The sequence below is a fragment of the Acinonyx jubatus genome, chromosome B4, assembly GCF_027475565.1.
Source record: "Acinonyx jubatus isolate Ajub_Pintada_27869175 chromosome B4, VMU_Ajub_asm_v1.0, whole genome shotgun sequence".
Lineage (NCBI taxonomy): Eukaryota > Metazoa > Chordata > Mammalia > Carnivora > Felidae > Acinonyx > Acinonyx jubatus.
Genome location: NC_069387.1, coordinates 107,047,752 through 107,072,209, shown reverse-complemented (window position 1 = coordinate 107,072,209; position 24,458 = coordinate 107,047,752). Strand labels below are relative to the sequence as shown.

General features: G+C 33.6%; 1 protein-coding gene and 1 long non-coding RNA gene across 5 annotated transcripts in view; one reads left to right on the top strand and one right to left on the bottom strand.

Moving 5' to 3' along the window:
• MGAT4C (MGAT4 family member C) overlaps positions 1-24,458 on the top strand; it is a 720,391-nt gene that overhangs the window by 37,884 nt on the left and 658,049 nt on the right. The gene's annotated exons all lie outside the window — the stretch shown is intronic.
• LOC113602803 (uncharacterized) overlaps positions 1-24,458 on the bottom strand; it is a 32,620-nt gene that overhangs the window by 1,654 nt on the left and 6,508 nt on the right. For both annotated transcript variants that reach the window (XR_003424325.2, XR_003424324.2), the window contains one exon: positions 1,764-1,865. This is a non-coding gene — a long non-coding RNA (uncharacterized LOC113602803). The remainder of the gene's footprint in view (positions 1-1,763; positions 1,866-24,458) is intronic.

Below are 24,458 nucleotides of genomic sequence, written 5' to 3'. Positions count from 1 at the left end.
ATAGACAATTTTTTTTTATTTTTTTAATGTTTATTTTTGAGAAAGAGAGATACAGAGCATGAAGGGGGGAGGGGCAGAGAGAGAGGGAGACACAGAATCTGAAGCAGGCTCCAGGCTCTGAGCTGTCAGCATGGAACCTGATGCAGGGCTCCAGCTCATGAACCATGAGATCATGACCTGAGCAGAAGTTGGACGCTTAACCAACTGAGCCACCCAGGTGTCCCTGTAAACAATATCGTTTTTTAATATTCAGAGAAAATTTCCCTTTAAAATATGCTCTGACTAATTAGGGAGATCAGACAAAGAACAAGCTCAGCAGTATGTGAGTAATCCAGAGGACTATTTCTTAGAAATTCGGTATATAAGTATATAAGTAATCCAGAGTATATAAGTATATAAATAATCCAGAGTAATTCAGTATATAAGTAATCCAGAGGACTATTTGTTAGAAATTCAGAGATTGGAGAGGGCAATAGAACTCAAACCAAAGGAAAATGTCTTCAAAGGGGAACCAGACCAACACATGGTTTCAGCCATTGTGGTCTGCATCTGATCCAGATCTCTTTTAAGGATAAGTAGTGTTTCACAAAAGAATAAACAGGATTGGAGGTAAAAGGAAACCTAGTATATTCTTTGAGAAATGAAGCCCTCACCAATTGGGACATTTATTACAATCACATCAACATATTTAGTTCCTTAGCATCTTTGCCTTGTTCTTCCTTTTTTTTGAAAAAAACAAACAAATAAATGTTTAATATCAAAGTCCAATTCTTAAGTACTTCTTTCATTAGAAGCCATTCCTAACTCTATAGTATACTCCCTACAAATGTAGTTACTCCCTTATCTGTGGTATCATAGCACTTTGTACATAAATGTTCATAGTATTTACCACATTGAATTTAGTCAGCTGTTTGACTGCCAGCCTTCACCTGCTGCTTTTCTGAATTTGTGGAATGCAAGATAATATTCTATTCATTTTTGTTCCCCGTAACATGTAGCATTTGACTGCCACATAGCAGGTGTGAAAGTTGAGTGGTTATAAATCTTAAATGGCTCTAGGGTGGAATTACAGTGCTGCAGACAGAGCAAGCAGAGGAACAAAGTTGTTTGACATGATCTTTGCGTAAATGATTTGAGAAGGCTGAAAAAAATAAGAATTTAAGTTGCATTCTTGTTCTTTACTTGAGGGTTTGTACTACTCAATCATTTTGTAATGTACATCTAATGACAAGGGAAAAGGGACAAATGTGGAATACTTCAAATATTGTAAGAATTTTTCAGTGCCATGTTATATCATGGTTATATAAAATTAAATTATAATTTTCTTGCATTAGTATATGACTTTAGGTTTGAAAAACTAGCATGATAATATTTTTTGTTAATATTGTGATAGTTAAATTATGTTTTATTTCATGTTACCTCTGGCACTTTTTATTGAATATCAGATTTCATTTCCCCTAAAGCATAAAAATACATCTTAATGGATTTTTTCATTTAATATTCCATATTCCATAAAACTGTGTTTGTGTGACTCATCTAACATACATCTAATTTTTATGACATCTACACAAATCTTCATGGAATTTGATTTTTTCCTCAAGATTAGCAATCAGTTCTTAAAAGTATTTATCTAATTTTCACCTATGAATTTTCCAAACACTTGTTGCATATACTTTAAATGTTATGCCAATCAGCTCGGGCTGTTATAACAGTTATAATACCCACAGACTGGGTGGCTTAAACAATAAATGTTTGTTTCTCACAATTCTAAAATCTGGGACATCCAGGATCAAGGTGCTGGTAGATCCAGTGTCTAGTGAAGGCCCTCTTCTGGTTTGCAGAAGGACATCTCATTGTGTCCTCACCTGGCAGTAAAAGAGAGAGGAAGCAAGTTCTTTTCTGCCTCTTGTTACAAGGGCACTAATTCCATCATGAGGGCTCCTACCTTATGACCTAATTATCTCCCAAAGGTTCCATCTCTAAATATCATCACATTAAGGATAGGGTTTCAACATATGAATTTTAGGGAGATACAGTTTATAATAATTGTATTAATATTTTCCATAGATTTGACTTTTTGAAATACTGCAATGTTTCTCCTTCAATTTAGTAGTTATTTAGTAATAGAGAAAATACACAAAAATAAGGAATAGCTATTTGAGTATCAGAGCAAAAGAATATTGCTGTTCATTATCTTGTAATCAATATACTGCATTTATTTTTCCAGCAAATAGAGACAGACATTTATGATAGCTTAGTTTTCTCATATTTGAATGATAAATAGTGCATGAAATAGCTGTATAATTTAGCCACTGTATTCATAAAGTTATTCTTGGCAGCTAATGCTGCTTTCTATGTAAAGAAGAAAGGTATAAAGATGAATTATTTTAGCAGTTAACAAACATCCATTCTTCCAAATTTGTATCATGCATTGAGTAGAAGACCCAGATCTGTCTAATTCTAAGAGCTTAATAACTGTTTTCTCATATCCACCTAAGGCTCCCTATAATCATTTATTTCTCTCAACAAAGCTGCATGAGTTTCTTTTCAAAACACAAATTTTGTATTTCTCTTTCTTTAGTCCTTGCACTTTAAGTGTATGGGCACAGACGCTGCCTCCCAATGTCTTTCCTTTGGTCTAAGGTTAAAATCTATGTGATAAAAGCGGTCTCTACTTCCCCATGCAGTATGCTGCAGGGGCACTCTCTGCTCTAACTAGACTAGTCTCCTGTGAGTTTCTTTTAGCCACTGAGACATTCATTCATTCACTCATTTTACTCATTCACTTATGTAATGAAGGTTTTTGCTCCTGTTGCCTCTCTCATACATACTGCCATGCTTGCAAATTCTCTTACATTTAGAAGTATGTGATAAGTTTTCAACTTACTGGTTAGACTGAACTCATGATATTGTGCATGGCCTCTTTTCTGCTTGACAATTTTGTATTCTCTGTGCTGAGCCCAGTTATCAATCCACAGAAAACACTTAAAATATGTTTTCAAGAATAACGAATGGGAAGATGGTGATGAAGTAGTAGGACACTAGGTTTATCTCACCCTATGAGCACAACTAGATAAATATCAAATCATCCTCAATACCCCCAGAAATTGACCTACAGACTAGCAGAAAAAACTCCACAACTGACGGAAGAGAAGAGGTCACATTGAAGATGGTAGAAAGTTCAGAGACATCGTTTAGAGAACAAATGGGTTGTGGGTATTGTGGAGGGGAGGGAACTGTGGTTGCAGAGAAGAGTGAGAGAGAGGAACACACAGAAAGATGCACAAAGAGAACATTTTCTGAAAGCCATTGGCTTGGAAAATGAGAGGGGCTGAATTTTATGAGCTCTTGCAACCAGTGGGACTTAAAGCCTGCAAGTTGAAAGGCCAGCAGGCTTGGCTGGGATAGAGTCTGGAGGGCACTACATTGCTCCTGGAGGGAAGGCAGGCAAAAAACCTGGGAGCAGAGAGCATGGAAACAGTGATCTGAAGAGTGCCTTGGGCACAGTGGGGAGATTATTCACTCTTCTCAGAATACTTCCCTATGTGGAAGCATTCACAGAGATGCCTCTCTGAAAACAGAGGAGCTGTCAGGTGCCATTTTCCTCCCTGCCTTTCAGCATCAACACAGAGCCAGCAAAAAGCAGCACGATGCTGACATTGGCTGCCTAACTTCCTTACACTGAGCTCTACCACCCTGTGCTCTGCAGGATTGCTTTTCTCAGTCAAGCTTGCTTCAGTACCAGAATGGAGAACTTCCCCCAGAAGACCAGTGCAAATGCCTTGCCCACACAGTATCTCCTGATCAGAGAGTTTTGGAGGTCCTCAGTTCTGGTGGAGTTGCTGCCAGGTCTCTTTTCACATGCAGATTGGAGCACACCTTGCCAAAGCTTGCCACACTCTGGCTAGGGACCAAACATTGCCCACAGCAGACAAGGAAAGCCTCTGCAGATGACTGGCCTGAAGGATAGAGCAGCCAAACACAACAGCATAGTATACACAGCACACAATGAAGACATTCCTTAAGTGCCAGAGCTGGGCACTATATGACCTCAGTTTAATAAGGCCATTACTTTCAGGAGGAAAAGATATAACTGGTTTTTCTAACACAGAAAAGAAGGCAGAGACTTAGACAAAATGCCAAGATGGAGGAACTAATTGCAAATGAAAGAACAAGATAAGGCCATGGCAAGAGATCTAAGTGAAATATATATAAATACCATGCCTGATGGTGAATTTAAAGCAGCAATCATAAGGGCTTGAGAAAAAAATAGAGACATCAGTGAGACCCTTACCCCAGAGATTAAAAAAATACATACATCTGGTATGTACATCTCTGGTATTAAAAAAGAACCAGAGATGAAGAATGCAATAAACAAGATTGTAAACAGGCTTGATGCAGTGAATAACATGCTAGAAGAAGCAGAGGAATAAGTTAGTGACCTACAAAACAAAATAATAGAAAATAATGAAGCTGAACAAAAGAGACAAAGAAGAATTATACAACACAAAAATAGACCTAGAAAATTCAGTTACTCCATCAAACATAATGATATTCATGTTATGGGAGGCCCAGAAGAAGAAGAGAGAAAAGGGGGCATAAAATTTATTTCAAGAATTAATAGCAGAAAACTTCCCTAATCTGGGGGAGGTAACAGACATCTAGATGTAGGAGGCACAGACAACCCCCATTGAGATCAACAAAAGCAGGCCAACACAAAGACATATTGCAATTAGATTTGCAAAATATAGTGATAAAAAAATCTTAAAAGGAGCAAGAAAACAGAAGTCCTTAACGTACAAGGGAAAACACATATGCTAGCTGGAGATTTCTCAACAGAAACTTGGCATGCCAGGATGGAGTGGCAGGATGTAGTCAAAATGCTGAATGGGAGAAATCTGCAGCCAAGAATATTCTATCCAGTAAGGTTTACATTCAGAATAGGAGAGATGAAGAGTTTCCCAGACAAAACTAGAGAAGTTTTGACGAATAAACCAGTCCTGCAAGAAATATTAAAGAAACTGGTGCCTGGGTGGCTCAGTAGGTTAAGCATCCGACTTTGACTCAGGTCATGATTTCATGGCTCAAGGGTTCAAGCCCCATGTCATGCTCTGTGCTGACAGTTCAGAGCCTTGAGCATGCTTTGGATTCTGTGCCTCTATCTCTCTCTGCTCCTTCCCTACTTAGTCTTCCTCTCTCTCCCGCTCAAAAATAAGTACACATTTAAAAAAAATTTAAAAAAATGTTAGAGACTCTTTGAGTGCAAAGGAGAGGTCAAAAGTGACAAAGACAAGAAAAAAAATCAGAGAAAATCTCCAGAAACAATCACCAAACAAGTAAAATGGCAATAAATACATATCCATCAATAATTACTCTGAATGTAAATAAACTAAATCAAAAGACATAGGGTGTCAGAATGGATAAAAAAAAGACCCATCTATATGCTGCCTACAAGAGACGCATTTTAAACCTAAAGGCACCTGCAGATTAATGTGAGGAACTGGAGAAACATTTATCATATAAATGGCTGTCAAAAGAAAGCCAGGGTTGCAATACTTATATTGCACAAACTAGACTTCAAAAAAAAATTGTTAAAAGAGAAAGACATTATATAATCATAAAGGGACAGATTTAACAAATATTATGAATATTTATGTACCCAACATAGGGGTACCCAAATATATAAAACAATTAATAACAAAAATAAAGGAATTAATTGATAATAACACACACTAATAGTATGGGACTTTAACACTCCACTTACATCAATGTACAGATCATCCAAACAAAAAATAAACAAGGAAACAATGGTTTTGAATGACACACTAAACCAGATGGATTTAACAGATACATTCACAGTATTCAATCCTAAAACAACAGAATACACATTCTTTACAAGTGCACATGGAACATTCTCCAGAATGGATCACATAATAGGTCACAAAACAGGCCTCAACAAATACAAACAAATTGACATTGTACCATACACCTTTTCTGACCACAACACTATAAAACTAGAATTCACCCACAGCAAATATTTGGAAAGAACACAAATACATGGAAGTTAAAATGCTACTAAAATGAATAGGTACACCAGAAAATCAAAACAAAACAAAACAAAACAAAACAACATGAAACAAATGAAAATGAAAACACAATGGCTGAAAACTTTGGGGATGCAACAAAAGTGATCTTATAGGGGAAGAAGATAGCAATACAGGCCTACTTCAAGAAGCAAGAAAAATCTCAGATAAACAACCTCACCTTACACCTAAAGGAGCTAGAAAACAACAACAACAAATGAAACCTAAAACTAGCAGAAGAAAGAAAATAATAAAGATTAGAGTAGAAATAAATGAATAGGAACTCCAAAAAACAAACAAACAAACAAAAAACCCAAAAAAGATCAATGAAAACAGGAGATGGTTTTTTGAAAACATCAACAAAATTGATAAACTTTTCACCAGACATATCAAAAAGAAAAGAGAAATAACCCAAATAAATAAATTCAGAAATGAGAAAGGAGAAATAACAACCAACACCACAGAAATATAAATAATTATAACAAAATATTATGAAAAGCCATATGCCAACAAATTGGACAATGTAAAGAATGGATAAGTTCCTAGAAACATATAAACTACCATAACTGAAACAGGAAGAAATAGAAAACTTGAACAGACTGATAACCAGCATAGAAATTTAATCAGTAATCAAAAAACTCCCAACAAACAAAAGTCTAGGGCCAGATGGCTTCCCAGGGTAATTCTGAAAACATTTAAAGAAGAGTTAATACCTATTAATCTCAAACTACTCCAAAAAATAAAAATAAAAAAGGGAGGAACATTTCCAAATTCATTCTATAAGTTCAGTATTACCCTGATACCAAAACAAGATAAAAACTCCACTAAAAAAGAAAACTACCAGCTAATATCCCTGATGAACATGGATGCAAAAATTCTCAATAAAAGCATACCAAATTCAATAATACATTAAAAAAACATTCACCATGATCAGGTGTGATTTATTCCTGCATTGCAAAGGTGTTTCAATCTTTACAAATCAATCAACATGATACACAACATTAATAAAAGAAATGATAAGAACTATATGATCATTTCAATAGATGCGGAATAAGCATTGAACAAAGAACAACATCCATTCATGATAAAAACCCTCAGAAAAGTAGGTTTAGAGAGAACATACCTCAACATCATAAAGACCACCTATGAGAAACCAACAGCTAATATCATCCTCGATGGGGGAGAACTTAGAGATTTTCCTCTAAGGTCAGTAACAAGACAGGGATGTTCACTTTCACCACTTTTATTCAACATAGTACTAGAAGTCCTAGCCTAAGGAATCAGACAATCAAAAGAAATAAAAAGCATCCGAATCAGCAAGGAAGAAGTCAAATTTCCACTATTTGCCAATGTAACCATACTCTATATAGAACACCCCAAAGACTCCACCATAAAACTGCTAGAACTGATAAACTCATTCAGTAAAGTCACAGGATACAAAATCAACATATAGAAATCTCTTGCATTTCTGTACACCAATAATGAAGCAGCAGAAAGAGAAAATAAAAAATCATTCCCATTTATAATTGCACCAAAACCCACAAAATATCTAGGGATAAACCTAACCAATTTGAAAGACTTGTACTCTGAAAACTATAAAACACTGATGAAAAAAACTGAAGATGACACAAAGAAATTGAAAGATATTCCATGTTCACGGATTGGAAGAACAAATATTATTAAAATGTCTATACTACCCAAAGCAGTCTACACATTTAATGCAATCCCTATCAAAATACCAACAGCATTTTTCACACAACTGGAGCAAACAATACTAAAATTTCTATGGAACCACAAAAGACCCTGAATAGCCATAGCAAACTTGAAGGGGGAAAAAAAAGCTAGAGGCATCACAATTCTGGACTTCAAGTTATATTACATAGTGGTGGTAATCAAAAGAGTACAGTAGTGGCACAAACGTAGACACATAGATCAATAGGACAAAATAGAAAACCCAGAAATTAACCCATAACTATATGATCAATTAATCTTTGATGAATCAGGAAAGACTATTCAATAAGAAAAAGACTGTTTCTTCAACAGATGGTGTTGGGAAAACTGGACAGCAACATGCAAAAGAATGGAACTGATGACTTTCTTACACCATACATAAAAATAAATTCAAAATGGATTAAAGGTCTAAATGTTAACTGTTACCATCAGAGTCCTGGAAGAGAGCATAGGCAGTAACCACTTTGACATTGGCTGTAGCAACTTCTTTCTAGGTATGTCTACTGAGGCAAGGGAAACGAAAGCAAATATAAACTGTTGGGACTTCATCAAGATAAAAAGCTTCTGCACAGTGAAGGAAACAATTAACTAAAAGGCAACATTTGGAATGGGAGAAAATATTTTCAAATGACATATCTAATAAAGTATTTGTATTCAAATTCTACAAAGAACTTATAAAATTCAATACTCAAAATAAATAATCCAATTTAAAATGGGCAGAAGACATGAATAGACATTTTTCCAAAGAAGACATATAGTTGGCTAGCAGACATGAAAAGATGCTCAACATCACTCATCATCAGGGAAATACAAATTAAAACTACAGTGAGATGTCACCTCCCACCTGTCAGGAATGGCTAAAATAAACAACACAAGAAACAACATGTGTTGGTGAGGATGTGGAGAAAGGGGAACCCTCTTGCATTGTTGATGGAAATGCAAACTGGGGTAGCCACTGTGGTAAACAGTATGGAGATTCCTCAGAAACTTAAAAATAGAACTACCCTATGATCCAGCAATTGTACTAGAAGGTATTTACCCAAAGAATGCAAAAATAGTTAGTCAAGGGGATACATGCATCCCTTTGTTTATACCAACATTATCTACAATAGCCAAATTATGGAAGTAGCCCAAGTGTTCATCAACTGATGAATGGATAAAGAACTTGAGGTATATATATATATATATGTGTGTGTGTGTGTGTGTGTGTGTGTGTGTGTGTATGTGTGTACATAATGCAATATTATTCAGACATAAAATGAATGAAATCTTGCCATTTGCAATGACATGGATGGAGCTACACAGTATTATGTTAAACAAAATAAGTCAGAGAAAGACAAATACCATATGATTTCACTCATATGTGGAATTTAAGAAATGAAACAAGCAAAGGGAAGAAAAAAAAAGAGAGTTCAAACCATGACATCGACTCTTCACTATAGAGGACAAACTGATGATTACCAGAAGGGACGTGGGTGGGGATGGATTAAACAGGTGATGGGGATTGAGGAGTGCACTTGTGATGATCACTGGTTGTTTTATAGATGTATTGAATCAGTATATTGTAGATGTGAAACTAATATTCAACTGTACATTAACTACCTGGAATTTATATAAAAACTTAAAAAAATAAATGTAAAAAAATAATGAATAAATCAATCCTTTGAGATCCATGTATTCCGTTTACTACTTATGAGAGCATGTTTTCTAATATAGTCACAGAAATTTTGTCTTGCTACTACCTCTCCCAACTAGAGAACAGTGTTGTGGTCTTTAGTTGGTAGGAAGAATTTCTATGGCATAACTCCCTTCCTAATGTCCTGCCAGGTGGACTATAGCATCATTTAACTACAATAAACATTTGGCAGTTAGGCGTTATCAGAAAGTAGGTAAAAGAGGGACAAAAGTTGAGAAAAAAATATGAGAAAGTAGGTAAAAGTAGGGACAAAAGTTGAAGACCTTATGCATACTTATTGCCTGTCACATCAATGTATTGCCCTCAAATTTGATAAGCTATAGAATCATCTCCAGGAGTATTTTAGGGTATTGGAATCTCCCCTCCTGTATTACTAGGAAGGTTGATAAAGGTTTTCACTCTTAGGTTATCCAAAAGAACCCAATACCCAACATGATTTGTCTATCAGCATTACTAATTTAGTCCTACCCAGTTTGAAGACTAAATTGATTGTCTTTACATTAACATAATATTTGAGTTTAATAAGCATATCAATGTTTTTCATGAAATGATTAGGAATGATAAAATTTGATCCTATTCTCATTAAAACAAGAAAATGAATAAAACTTCTCAAGTGGTTCTCCATAATGCAAAACTTATTAGGAACAAGTTAAAAAGAGAAGTCAAGCATTTAGAAGATGTTCTATTTAATTTAAATTTTAAGGAGTTAAAAAAACATTCTTTCATAATGGAGAAGAAAGGAAAAAGAAATCTGGATCTTACAGTCTAATGGGAGAGATAGACAATAAAGAATCATATGAATAATGATAAAAGTGTAACTCTAGTAATTTTCTTGAAGGGAAGATATATAAGAAACTCTAGGTTTACAGTATAGGACACTTTTGTTAATATTTTTATGACTTCCTCCGTGTTGGGAGGGATAATTGAGATAATTCATGTGAAATAAGTTTTTTTTAAATTACATTAAAGTGTGTATATGTATGATATTTATAATAATAACTATTTTCCTTTTGTGAATCAAACTTTGTATGCCTGCTTCTGGATTTATATTGAAATATTTAACTATTTAAATTTAACTAGTTGTTTATTAAATTATTATAGCCTTTTATTACACATTTAATCTATAAATATTGTGACGATGATTTTACAAAAGACTGGCATCCTCAGTTTTGTGGTAAAAACAAAGATGATTATGAAATCACAGAATTTTTGGGTTAATACACTACATTCTAAATTATTGATATATTATTCTCAAATTACAATTGATAACAAGATGCATTGAATTTCTTCCTATTTCACATCTAAAATAGATAATATTAAGCCATGAAATGATTTAGAAGGATATAACATAAAAGCACAGTCCTTAGCTAGTCTGTTTTAAATTGTATTAATCTCCTTAGGCTAGAAACTGGGTTACATAAACAACAAAAATGTATCTTCCCACAGTTCTGGGAGCTGGAAATCTAAGATCAAGGGACTTTTTTTCCAGTGAGACTCCACTTTTCTGGCTTTCAGACAGCCACCTACCCTCTGTGTTCTCGCAGGGCCTTTCCTTTGTGTTCACAGGAAGAAAGTGATATCTCTGGTATCTCTTCCTCTTCTAATAATGGCACCAGTCCCAGCAGATCAGGGTCCTACCTTCGTGATGGTATCATTTACCTCCCTAAGTGCCGTGTACCCAAATATAATCATATTGAAGGTTAGGGCTTCAACATATGAATTTGGGGATATACAATACAGTCCATAACGTAAACCTTGCATTATTTTGAAAAATAAAGTACACTTATACCACCAATAATATATGGTCTTTTTATTAATCCTATTCCAAACAAATCCCAATTTGAAAATTAGCATCTGTCACTGAACTTTAATAAAAAAAGTTCTTTTATTTTAAGTAACATAAATAGAAAAAAATCTGGTTTAATTTTTGCATACAAAATTTTAATGAATGCTAGTATAGCAATCACATGACTCTATGTAAATATAAACAATTTTATGTTAAATCATTACTATATATGTATAATTATATGGTGACAAGCTTTAAAAAATAATCTTGAAATATTTTGTGTCCAACTTTAGATTTGTTATCTCATAGGAAGAAAGAAATCTAGATGGGAAATATTGAACATTGTGAAGATTACTGCACAAAATGATATCATGAGAAAGGAATTGTCATGAGGACAGGGATGTTGTCTGCTTTTTTCTTTGCCACCATAACCTCAGAGCCTAGAATAGTATCTTGCTCAAAATAAGTGTTCTAAAAATGTTGGTCAAGTAGATAATTAGCACATCATTTGGGCAACCTGACTTAATATCCTATAACATTTTACAATTCTCCTGAATCCTTCTCATAATGACATGAGATCATTAAAGAAAGCTGTGGTTTTAAAAATCCATACATTCACTGGGCAGAAGCTTTTATACTGTCTTGTTGTTCTCTCTAATTTAAAAGTGCTGCATTTATCATCTCAATACTCTATACCTAGCTACTTTACAAAATTTTTAATGTTGTCCCAAGATCCAAAATCCATACTTTCTTGTTTATAAAATTATGAGTAATGTATCCTATTTTAACTTTAAACTTAACATTGAGTTTTAGAAAACAAAAATGAATAAATTATGGTTTTATAAATATTCATTTAAAATTCTGATGGCATTTATAACTATATAAAATCACAAAACAAATAGGGAATTGGTATTTGTATCATTTATTTGCTTTGTAAGAAAGTTCTATTGCATTAATTTTGGGCAAACAAAGAGACATTACCTTTTACCAAAGGTATATATATATTTTTATTTTGATGATGTGTATTGACAGATATTAATTACTATTAGTTTTCACTAGATACCCAAGGGAATTGAGGACTACTTAATTTTTTCTTTTTCACTTTGCCTTTTGTCATTTTATAATTTGCCTTTCAAGCATTGAAATTAGAATGTAGAAAAATGTCAGGGAAAGAACTCTGGTTTTAGAATCAATCATAACATAATCCCTGATGGTTAAACTGCTTACTAGCTGTGTGTTCTATGGAAATTTATATATCTTCTGTTTCTTCTTCCAGAATTTGACCAATTTTTAAATTAAATATCAGGCATAATAAAAATGGCTATGATTCTATTCTTTTATAAATAAAATATTTGTATTATGTTAAAATCGATTTAGATTTTCTTCATAGGAAAACCAGAAGGTTTATTGTAAGTCTGTGTTATAAGTTATACAATTATAACTTATTTCATACCATGAAGGAGAATTTTAGAAGTTTTAAAAACATACAAATAAAATTATATCTTTGGGAGGAAAGCCAACTCCTAGAGATTCTGTCCTCAACATTGGTAAATGTTTCAAAACAGGGCTGACTCAAATCACATAAGGCTGTGACCTTTCCCTTGTTATTTGTCACTAACAAGCTTGACAGCAGTGAGGATGTTAGTGACAAATGTAAGAAAATAGGTCATCATTGCTCATTTTGGATATAGTAGGTACTTCTTTTCTTACACGGTTGTCAAATTAACCCCGGGGATATTTTTCGGGTTGCCAGATCTACTATGTTAAATATCTATGTGTAGATGTTTGGCTTTATTTTGATGCTACCAAATTTAGTGCAAGACTAGAACAAGCTTTTTTCTTAAATGCTGTCAAGTCTCTCTTCTACCAGCTTTCATTCTTCAATTAAATTTCAGAAAGGAGAACTTTCTCAAAAAAGAGTGTACTTATGTTTCTTGGTGTCTTTTGTAAAATACATGTAAATGGGTTTTCTAAAATCATGCATCTTCTCTGTCTATCCAGCTTATACTCTCTCTGTTTTACTAAGTGTCTCTCTCTGTCTCTGTCTCTGTCTCTTTCTCTCTCACACACACACAGACATATTTTGGTGAAGATAGGAAATTTCAAGCTCTCTTCAACATTAGGACCTTTGACAATGAGCTTGATGCTTTATATACATTATCTTTACCCTTCTACTCTCCTCTTCAGGCTAGTATTATTTTCATTTTCATGTGATAGATGCTTGGAGGGAGAAAAGGGCTTGATGTAGGACCCACAATTAGTAAGCTTTGGAGCTGGAATTTGAATCAGTTCATCTGGATCAATAGACTGCAATCAACTCACTTCCCTCCCTCTAGAGGCAAAAGAGAAAGAAAAAAAATGTAATGAGATGATTTCTTTTAAAATAAGTTATTATTAAAGAGGCTACTTGATAAGTATTCAAAATTCAAAATTTGAGTTCCACATAGAGAAATGATTTAAAAATATATAGAAGACTAGCATCTCTCTTATAGCTAGCTATTTTTCTTAAATTTATCAGTTTTTCTTTTATGAATTAAGTAGTCTTCCTATTCCAAATATACACAAAGCACTTGAAAACATATTTCAAAGGACCTCTAGAGTGGAGTACTAGTAAGGATCAACTCAGATTCTTATATTTCTTCCTACACTGAAAGGCATAAGCTTCCTTTGTTATATATTTCATTTCTCATGTTCCTCAGTTCCAGCTCTCTAGCTTCCAAAACTAACATTCTTGAATAAGAAGAAATCTGTGCCAATGACTACTCGGAATTTTTCCAACCACAAGATTCACAGTCTCTGGCTGCCTCTAATTCATTATCTTCTACATATCCAACAATGACTCAAGCCAAATACCAACCAGGCCAGGACACCTTTTGATCTGCCAAAGCAACTTGTGAAAGAGGTAAACCAGTCCAATTCTGATAATTGATCTATGAGGAAATTAGATAGTCTTCTTGCAAGCAAGTGTCAGTACTGTGAGCAAGCAGAGATGACAGAATTCACAAGCTGTTTCATCATTGAATTGTATCAGAAAGAATATTTTCATAAACATAGTAAATGTACTAAACCATCTTGACAGCATTATATTAAGCTTAGATTTAATAAGAATGACTGGGCTACATCACTAAGCACAATATAACACTGTGATTTGGCAAATTGCCATTGGATTTCATATATTAATCTTACTGAACTCGATAAGTTACTCTGCAAAATTGTTTATGAAGGCTTAGATAGATTCTAGGTCCAATTTTAATTTGCTCTATTTCTTCATCAACTAGGCAATTTTAAATTTATTTTTATCTTATTTTAGTTTAGTTTTTAATTTTAATTGCAGTATCATTAACATACAGTGTTCTATTAGTTTTAGGTGTACAATATAGTAATTCAAAAACTACATATTACTCAATGCTCATCATGATAAGTATACTCTTTAATCACCATCACCTATTTCACCCATCCCCCCCCACCTCCCCTCTGGTTACCATCAGTTTATTCTCTATAGTTAATAGTTTGTTTTTTGGTTTGTCTCTCTCTCTGTCTCTGTCTCTCTCTCTCTGTCTCTCTCTTTTATAACTTTGTTTTGTTTCTTAAATTCCACATATGAGTGAAATAATATGGTATTTGTCACTCTCTGACTCATTTCACTTAGCGTTATACTTTCTAGCTCACCCATGTTGTCGTAAAAGGCAAGATTGCATTCTTTTTATCGCTGAATAATATTCCATTTATATATATATATATATGTATATGTGTATATATATATATATATATATATATATATATTTATATACACACATGAGACATCTTCTTTGTCCATTTATCTATTGATGGATACTTCAGCTGTTTCCACATTTTGGATATTGTAAATAATTATGCAATAAACATAGGAGTGCATGTATCCCTTTGAGTTAGTGTTCTTGAATTTTGGGGGTAAACACCCAGTATTGTGATTGCTGAATCCTAAAGCAGTTCTATTTTTAATTTTGAGGAAACTGCACATTATTTTCCACAATGACTGTACCAGTTTGCATTCCCACCAACAATGCATGAGGGTTCTTTTTTCTCCATAAACTCACCAACACTTGATGTTTACTGTGTTCTTTATTTTAGCCATTCTGACAGGTGTCAGGTGATCTCACATTGCAGTTTTGATTTGTATTCCCCTGATGATGAGTTATGTTGAGCATCTTTCCATGAGTCTGTCAGTCAACTGGATATCTTCTTTCAAGAAGGATCTGTTCATGTCTTCTTCCCATTTTAATTGGATTATTTCTGGGGGTGGGGCGGTGTTGAGTGGTATCAGGTCTTTCTTTATTTTGGATACTATCCCTTTATCGGATATGTCATTTGAAAATATCTTCTCCCAATCAATGGGTTTTTTGTTTTGTTTTGTTTTCTGTTGATTGTTTCCTTCACTATGCAGAAGATTTTTATTTTAATGTAGTCCCAATAGTTGAAATTTGCTTTTATTTCCTCTGCCTCAGAAGACATATTTAGAAAATCATTGCTATGGGCAATGTCAGAAAATTACTGCCTGTGCTCTCTTGTAGGATTTTTATGGTTTTAGGTTTCACATTTAAGTCTTTAATCCATTTTGAGTTTATTTTTGTGTAGGGCATAAGTGGTTCAGTTTCATTCTTTTGCAGAGAGTTGTCAAGTTTTCCCAACACCCTTTGTTGAAAATACTATCTTTTTCCCATTGCATATTCTTTCCTCCTTTGTTGAAGATTAAATGTTCATGTAATTGTGAGTTTATATCTGGGTTTTATATTCTGTTCCATTGATTTGCCTATTTCTGTGCCGTACTCTTTTGATTACTACTGTTTTGTAATATAACTTGAAGCCTGAAATTATGATACCTCCAATATTGTTTTCCTTTTCCAAGATCGCTTTGGCTATTCAGGGTCTTTTGTGGTTCCATACAAATTTTAGAATTGTTTGTTCTATCTCTGTGAAAAATTCTATTGGTATTTTGATAGGGATTACGTTAATGTGTAGATTGCTTTGGGTAGTTTAGACGTTTTAATAATATTTGTTCTTCCAATCCATGAACATGAGATGTCTGTATTTCTTTGTGTCTTCTTCAATTTTTGTCATCAGTGTTTTATAGTTTTCATAGTATGGGTCTTTTACCTTTTTGGCTAGGTTTATTCCTACATATTTTATTATTTTTACTACAATTGTAAATGGGATTGCTTTAATTTCGCTTTCTACTGCTTCTTTATTAGTGTATACAGATCTGTAGTGTATACAGATTTCTGTATGTTCATTTTGTATCCTACAACTTTACTGAATTCATTTATCAGTTCTAGTAGTTTTTTGGTGTAGTCTTTTGAGTTTTCTCTATAGAGTATTATGTCATCTGCAAAAAGTGAAAGTTTTACTTCTTCCCTACAAATTTAGATGTCTTCTGTTTCTTTTGTTATCTAATTGCCATGGTAGCATTTCCAGTAAAATAAAAGTGGTGAGAGTGAACGTCAAGTAGGCATTTTTTTCAATATAACTTTGAGTTACATGTATAATGACAAGTCATAAAGAAACTGAATCTTTTCATAACTGATGTTCTTGGATGTGTCTTAATAATCATCCTATAAAAATATGGTATTCATTGGTCTTACTTGATTTAAACACATAAAAGAAATGGGAAGGAAGAAATAAAAGAAGTGTAAAAGGCTGTAAAGAGGTAGTTTCATATATTTTCACTAATATTCCTTAAAACAACTCTGGAACATAAATATTATCCACATTTTATAGATGGCAAAATTGGGGCTTTTAAATATATAAGATCACAAATTAGTAAATGAATATTTTCTCCTCAGTAGTTTAAATTCTCTATCAGCTCATATAAAGCTTTATTAGTAATACCAGGTTTTTTAAACTTTTTTTAATGTTTATTTATTTTTTTACAGAGAGAGGGGGCAGAGGGGCAGAGAGAGAGGGAGACACAAAACATCCAGCAAGCTCCAGGTTTGCAGTGTCAGCACAGAGCCTAATGCGGGGCTCTAACTCACAAATGGTTAGATCATGACCTGAACTTCTGAAGTCAGATGCTTAACCAACTGAGCCACCCAGGTGCCCCTAATAATACCAGTTTAAATGACTATTAGGAAAAAGAAGTATTTGTTATTTTTTAATGAGTTTTACATTTTATGTTAAGCTCTTGAGGATAAGATGGTATCTTAAATAAATATATTATTTATATTGACTAATCAAGGATCTTATACCTGGAAATATGTGAATTTAGGTTAAAAATAAAAATAAATTATTAAAAGTGTTCTTACACATCCATAACTTGTAGTAATACGAAATTAGTATAAATTGTAAAAATTCTATTCTGTTAAAGTCTTCCAACTCTGTTTCATTCTCACTGTCATCACCTTAGGTCAATTTTTATCAATATACAATATACAGAATTTGTTTTTAAAGGCCAAATTCTAAATTTTAAGCAAAGTTAAAAATATGTTCAGTCAAATTTTTATGTATTCTTATCTTGACTTGTTTTGTATAGAGGAATCTATTGTTCAGTATAAGAGGTGAATATATCATGCTTGATAAGATTAGTAAGACAGTGACTCAGGTAATAGCAATTTTATATAAAGTTCAGGGTCAAAAACAAACAAACAAAAAACACAACTCGAGAAAGCTGAAAAATAAGAATAGTTGATGATTTAGGGATGCCTTGGTGGCTCAGTTGGTTAAGTGTCTGGGCTCTTGATTTCAGCTCAGATGGTGAGCTCATGGATTGTGAGATGGAACCCCATGTCGGGCTCTGTGCTGACAGCATGGAGCCTGCCTGGGATTCTTTCTCTCCCTCGCTCTTTGACCCTCCCCCACTCATGCACTCTCAAAAATAAATAAGTAAACATTAAATAGGAATAATTGATGATTTAAAAATAGTAAATCACATGGTCTAACAAATAAGACTGTATGTTTGTATAACTCAGATGTCATTCTGTCCTTTTTTCTTTCAAAGTTTATTGCCCACATGTTATCACTGACTCTGAATCCTTTCTAACCCCCTTCAAAAAGGTTGGTTTCCTCTTAATCCTTCCTATGGCACTTTCATAAACGTCTGTGATAGAGCTTGTCCAATTTGGGTTTATTTGAGTATATGTGTGACATCTCCGTAATACTTTTACCTCCTTAGGAGCTAGAATGATGCTTTTTCTCACTGGTATTTGTAATGGACACTCAACAAATATTTTTAATTGTTAAATATATATACTAATTATGAATATATATTAAATCAATTTCATTATTTATGTTATTATATGTTGCTATATGTTATATAAGTAATACATGCATTACTTATATAAAATAATAGGTACATTATTTTATATTTTAATTATACATAAAAATTAAAAAATGAATGGATATACTTTATTCACATGGCTTTGTGTTAAGCTATAGAGTTTATACTATGTTCAGTAGGATGGTAAGTTTGCATTTCCCAATTAAAAAAACAGAGAGGTGACTGGCCAGTTTTCTAATCCACAGGAAGAGGGTTTGTATCTGTGCCTATATGCAAAGCATTTCAGAAGGTCTTTTGCAACACCTATTTCATGACTCTTTCCACTAAATAGAAACATTCATTTACTAAAGACCTGCTACTTTTTATAATAAAATGTATGGATTTTTAAAAGGTTAAGTTTTTGTAATTTATAAAATTAACCACCAAGCAAGTGTTTTTCCCTGAGTATTTGTGACACACAAATAATCCATTATATTGATTCTGTTCTCATCAATAGTTCTCTCATATTTCCCAGAATTGGTTGTCTTTGGGGATGTTACATAATAAAGTACTCATGAGACCTCGTTATAGAACCAACTCTATTTTCAATCATTAAATTAATGTTCTTATTAAGATAAAGTGTGAGCTGTTTAAATAGTTGCTTTCTTGAAAATGCTGCTTAAAATACTTAAAATCCTTTAGAATAGAGAAGGAACTTTTTTGTCATAATAAAGAATGATATTTTTGGTTAAGAAATTTAATTGCAATTAAATTGATAAATGTAGTGAATTATTTATATACAAACTGAATTGATGCAAACATGACTTCTTTTCAAAAGGAGAAAAATAGGAGAATAGCATAACTATAATCACTTGACAATATAGCCACTCCCAACTGTGAGGCAAATCAACTTTCAAAAAAATATATATATATGTATATACATATACACAAATATATATACACACACACATATATATACATATATATACACACATACACATCAAAAAATATATATGTATATATGTACATATATATATACATATACACACACACACACACACACACACACACACACACACATATCAAAGGCATCTTTACACATTTAACCCATTTCCTTTCACTTATGTTTAGTTGCATGGATAGGAATAAAAAGGAGGACTTTAAAAATTACTTTTATTTAACTTAGCCATGGTAAACTGGTATATTTTGGCTAAGTAGAATTAATCATCTAATGTAATTAAAATAATCTATATTTAATTAATTATTTTATTCAAATTTGTTAAATACCACAGATGCACTAGATTATATGTTATATATAAATACAAATAAAAGATTCTAATTGTTTATAATGTCTTTTCCCTGAAGGAGCTTAAAATCAGTTTGTAGGTAACCATATGGATATGGACATATATGTGTATATATGTGTATATACATGTATATATACCATTTGCTTTATATAAAGTCTTTAAAGATATGAATAAAATTATTATATTTATTATACAGTATCATCATAAGACTTGTAATTACTTAAGTGATCACATTTTACATTTATTTCCTATTCAATAATAGAAAAATTGTTAAGTGTGTTAGTCAGTTGTCTTAGTTATCTTGTGCTGCCACAACAAAGAACCACAGACTGAGTGGATTACATGACAGAAACTTACTTCCTCACAGTTCTGCAAGTTTTAAGTCCAAGATCAAATTGTAAACTGGGTTGGTTGCTTCTGAGGGGCCTAAGGGAAGGTGCTATTCTAGGCCTCTCTCTTTGGCTTTGTAGCTTGTTGTCTTCTCTCCGTGTCTTCATGTTGTCTTGCCTCTGCTCATGTCTGTGTCCCAATTTCCACTTCATTCAAAGCCACCAGTCATACTGGACAGGGCCCACCACAATGACCTTATTTTAACTTTATTACCTCTGTAATGTAATCGCCAAATGTATTGATATTCTTAGGTACTAGGGCTGAAGACCTCAATATATGAATTTTGAAGGGACATAATTAAGTCTGCAAATAATCTACCCTTAGTCCCCTAAAAAGCCATATCCTTTTCATATGCAAAACCTATTTACCTGATTCTTCCAGACTCAAAGTCTTAACCTATTCCAGAAGCAAATTTAAGTTCAAATCACCTATAAATATTACCTACATCAGGTATGGGTGAGAATTGAGGTACGATTCATCCTAAGGGAAATTTTCTTTCCAGCCCTTTTCTAAGGCTGTTAATAACAAGTTACCACAGACTAGGTGGTTTATATAACAGAAATTTCTTTCTTTATAGTTTTTTAATATAAAGTTTATTTATTACTTATTTGAGAGAGACAGAGACAGTGTGGGTGGGAGTGGGGCAGAGAGAGAGAGAGAGAGAGAGAGAGAGAGAGAGGGAATCCCAAGGAGGCTCCACACTGCCATCACAGAGCTCCATGTGGGACTCAAATCCACAAAATCGTGAGCTCGTGACCTGAGCTGAAACCAAGAGTCAGAAGCTCCACCAATTGAGCCACCTAGGTGCCCCTTTCTTTATAGTTTTGGGTGGTAAAAGTCTAGGATCAAGTTTTTGGCAGGATAGTGCCTTCAGAGTGCCAGAATAGGTGTGTTCCTGATCTTTCTCCTTGGCTTGTAGATGGCTGTCTTCTCCATGTATCTTCACATCATTTCCCCTCTGTATACACCTATGTCCAAACTTCCTCTTCTGATAAGAATACCAGTCATACTGGTTTAGGGCACACCCTAATGACTTAATTTTAATTGCCCCTGTAAAAACCCTATCTTCAGGGGATCTGGGTGACTCAGTCATTTGTGTTGAACCTTGATTGCAGCTCAGGTTATGAACTCATGATTCGTGAGATCCAGCCCTGTGTCAGGCTCCACGCTGACAGCTTGGAGCCTGCTAGGGATTCTCTCTCCTTTCTTGACCCTCCCCCTGCTCGTGCTGGTTCTCTCTCGCTCTCTCAAAATAAATAAACATTAAAACAAAACAAAACAGAGCAAAAAACAAACAAAAAAACCCAGTTTCACATATGGTCACATTCTGGTGTACTGGAGTTAGGATTTCAACCTACAAATTTGAGAGGGTATACAATTCAGTCTATAATACATCAAATTAATGTCATATTTATAATACTATATCTCCCAGGGGCACCTGGGTGGCTCAGTCAGTTAAGCATCCGACTTTAGCTCAGGTCATGAGCTCACGGTTTATGGGTTCGAGCCCCGCATTGGGCTCTGTGCTGGCAGCTCAGAGCCTGGAGTCTGCTTTGGATTCTGTGTCTCCTTCTCTCTCTTCCCCTCCCCTGCTCATGCTCTTTCTCTCTCTCTCAAAACTAAATAAGCATTAAAAAAAATTTATATAATACTATATCTCCCAACTATTTCTAGAGAAACTGCTCAAAATTTCTATTTAATTCCAAAGTTATTTTTTCTTGATTTAAGACATAAATTTCTAATAGTATAGATTAAAATTATTAACTATTTCCAAGACTGAATCTATGGTTTTAATGTTGAAAGTATTCATACATAAGTTGGTTCCACCAGTGTTAAACATGTATTACTGAGTTACCTGAAATTTATGTCCAGATTCTATGACAAATACATTGTCTATGTAAAAAATGAGACAGTTACTTCTAAGATGTTTCTTAACAGTCTACTTCAATCCCATTTATATGCATCATATGCAAATTTTAACATAGTTTTTGAGAGGCCTCAGAATATATATAAATAAAAAATCATAGTACCATTTTGGGTTTTCCTTCAAAAACTTCAATTAGCCAACAAAATAACAAAAATGATATTAATTAGATATAAATATATAATAGACATTATTTTACATAATTATATTAATATTGGGAAATAAAAGGATTATTATAAACTATACATACTTCCTCAGAGTTCAAAGTCTATAATGATAAAAATGTGATATAATAGGCACATAAGGGCAGTTAATGCTTAATTTCCACACTATTGTTGTCACTATAAATTGATATTTATAATAAAACTTGGCTTTTTTCAATACTTATGAAAGACCAATGCTTCATGAAAAACTTGCTGCGTTCTTGAATATAGGTTAAATCATTCTCACTAGATCATAAACATTAACACCAAATGCTAAACTTTAAGTCACAGAATCTCTAATAGCCTACAATGTCATTATTATTAACTATGTCCTAGATATAGAAACCTTAACTAAATCCTAGGTGAGTTGATTTTTAAGTGTAATTACAGTTACCAGTTACAGTTACAGAACGACTACTATGTATCAGACATTTGCAAATACACCATATACAACACACACACACACACACACACACACACACACACACACATTTATGGGTATTAATTAAATGCAAATTGGTATGTCTGTCCCTCTGTCAATCAAAATTAATGCCTGAATCACAAAATGCTTAAAATTTCTGTGAAATACTGTAATCAGTTTTATTGAAAATATCTATAGAATTATTATAATTTTTTTGGTAATATTCAAAGCATAGATGTGGATACTAGTGACAAAAATGAAATAATTCCTGCTTGTTAGTTCATAGTATACTCTGGCACATAATGGATATGCAAAATATTAATAAAAATACAGTAGGGTGTATTAATGGGATATCAAATAAGTATCATATTCAATCAGTACAGATTTAGGAATGGCTGTGATAAAATGAAAAAAAAAATGACTACATATCAACACAAGTCTAGAAGGAGTAGAGTATAGGGTTATTACTCTGCAGCTTCCACTAAAATTTTGTAAAGGCAAAAGTTAATTAAGAATGGTAGAATAGATTTATAATTTTGTTTAGAAGGCTGGTAGATCTCATTTTTTTCTCCCTTGTCATTTATATAAAAATTTATGTTTTGAATCAGATTTAATGTTTTTCTCTTGATAATTTCCTTTTGTGATTTCACCAAAATAAAACATGTACACAGAGATGTACTTCATTATGCTCTTTTTAAACCAAAGGCAAAGCCCTAAAATATGCTTATTTTATTTCCTTATTCTTAACCTATCAGAAATTCAGTAAGGTATGTTTTGTAACAAAATGTCTTAAAGAAGCATAAATTCCGTAGAGAGTGAAAACATATGTCGCAACTCAGTATCTGATTTATACTGAACACCTGCAGACTGAATTTTTTTCTATTTGCTTTCCATTTGAAAAATGGCAAAAGAGAGCACTGAGCATCATCAATGCGACTCTTTTATTTGTCTGCTCTGAACCTGCTACTGCTTTATGATATGTTTTTCTACTCTGGAAATATGTTCATTGTTTGTTAGTACATGGTAGGCGGTGCCTTCAAAAAAGGATAAAATATATTGAAATGTCAAAAGTACTCACAAAACACTTCTGCTTTATCCTTAAATATGTAATATAAATACTCAACGGTTTCTCATAACTTCCTTAAATGGGAGAGATGCTGAATAGCACAGAACTAAAGTTAGATAAGACACCAATCATCATAATAACAAGATAAATTTGTGTTATTTTGAAAAAGTGCTGCATGATGTGAGTGTCATGTGACTAGATCCAGAGTTTGGCCTCTAGCTGCTGATAGTGATTCCCTCATCAGGCAGCCAGTAAGAAACTCTACAATCTCAAGTCTGACGACGACCTGAATGAGGTTGGAAGAGAACCTCTTGGACTGTACAGCCCTGGCCATTACTGTGATTTCAGCCTTTTGAGACCTGAGCACAGGACCCAGCTAATCCATAATGGTAGGCAGAATAACAGCTCCCCACAATCCCACCTCCTAATAATGGGAACCTACAGATGTGACCTGAAAGGGCAAAGAGTCTTTGCAGATGTGATTCAGTTAAGGATCTTAAGAGGGGAGATTAGCCTGCCTTATCTGGGAGGGACACTAGATGCAACCACAAAGGTCCTCACAAGAGAGAGGCAAGAAAGTCAAGAGAGAAGAAGGCAATGTTAAAATGGAAGCAGAGACT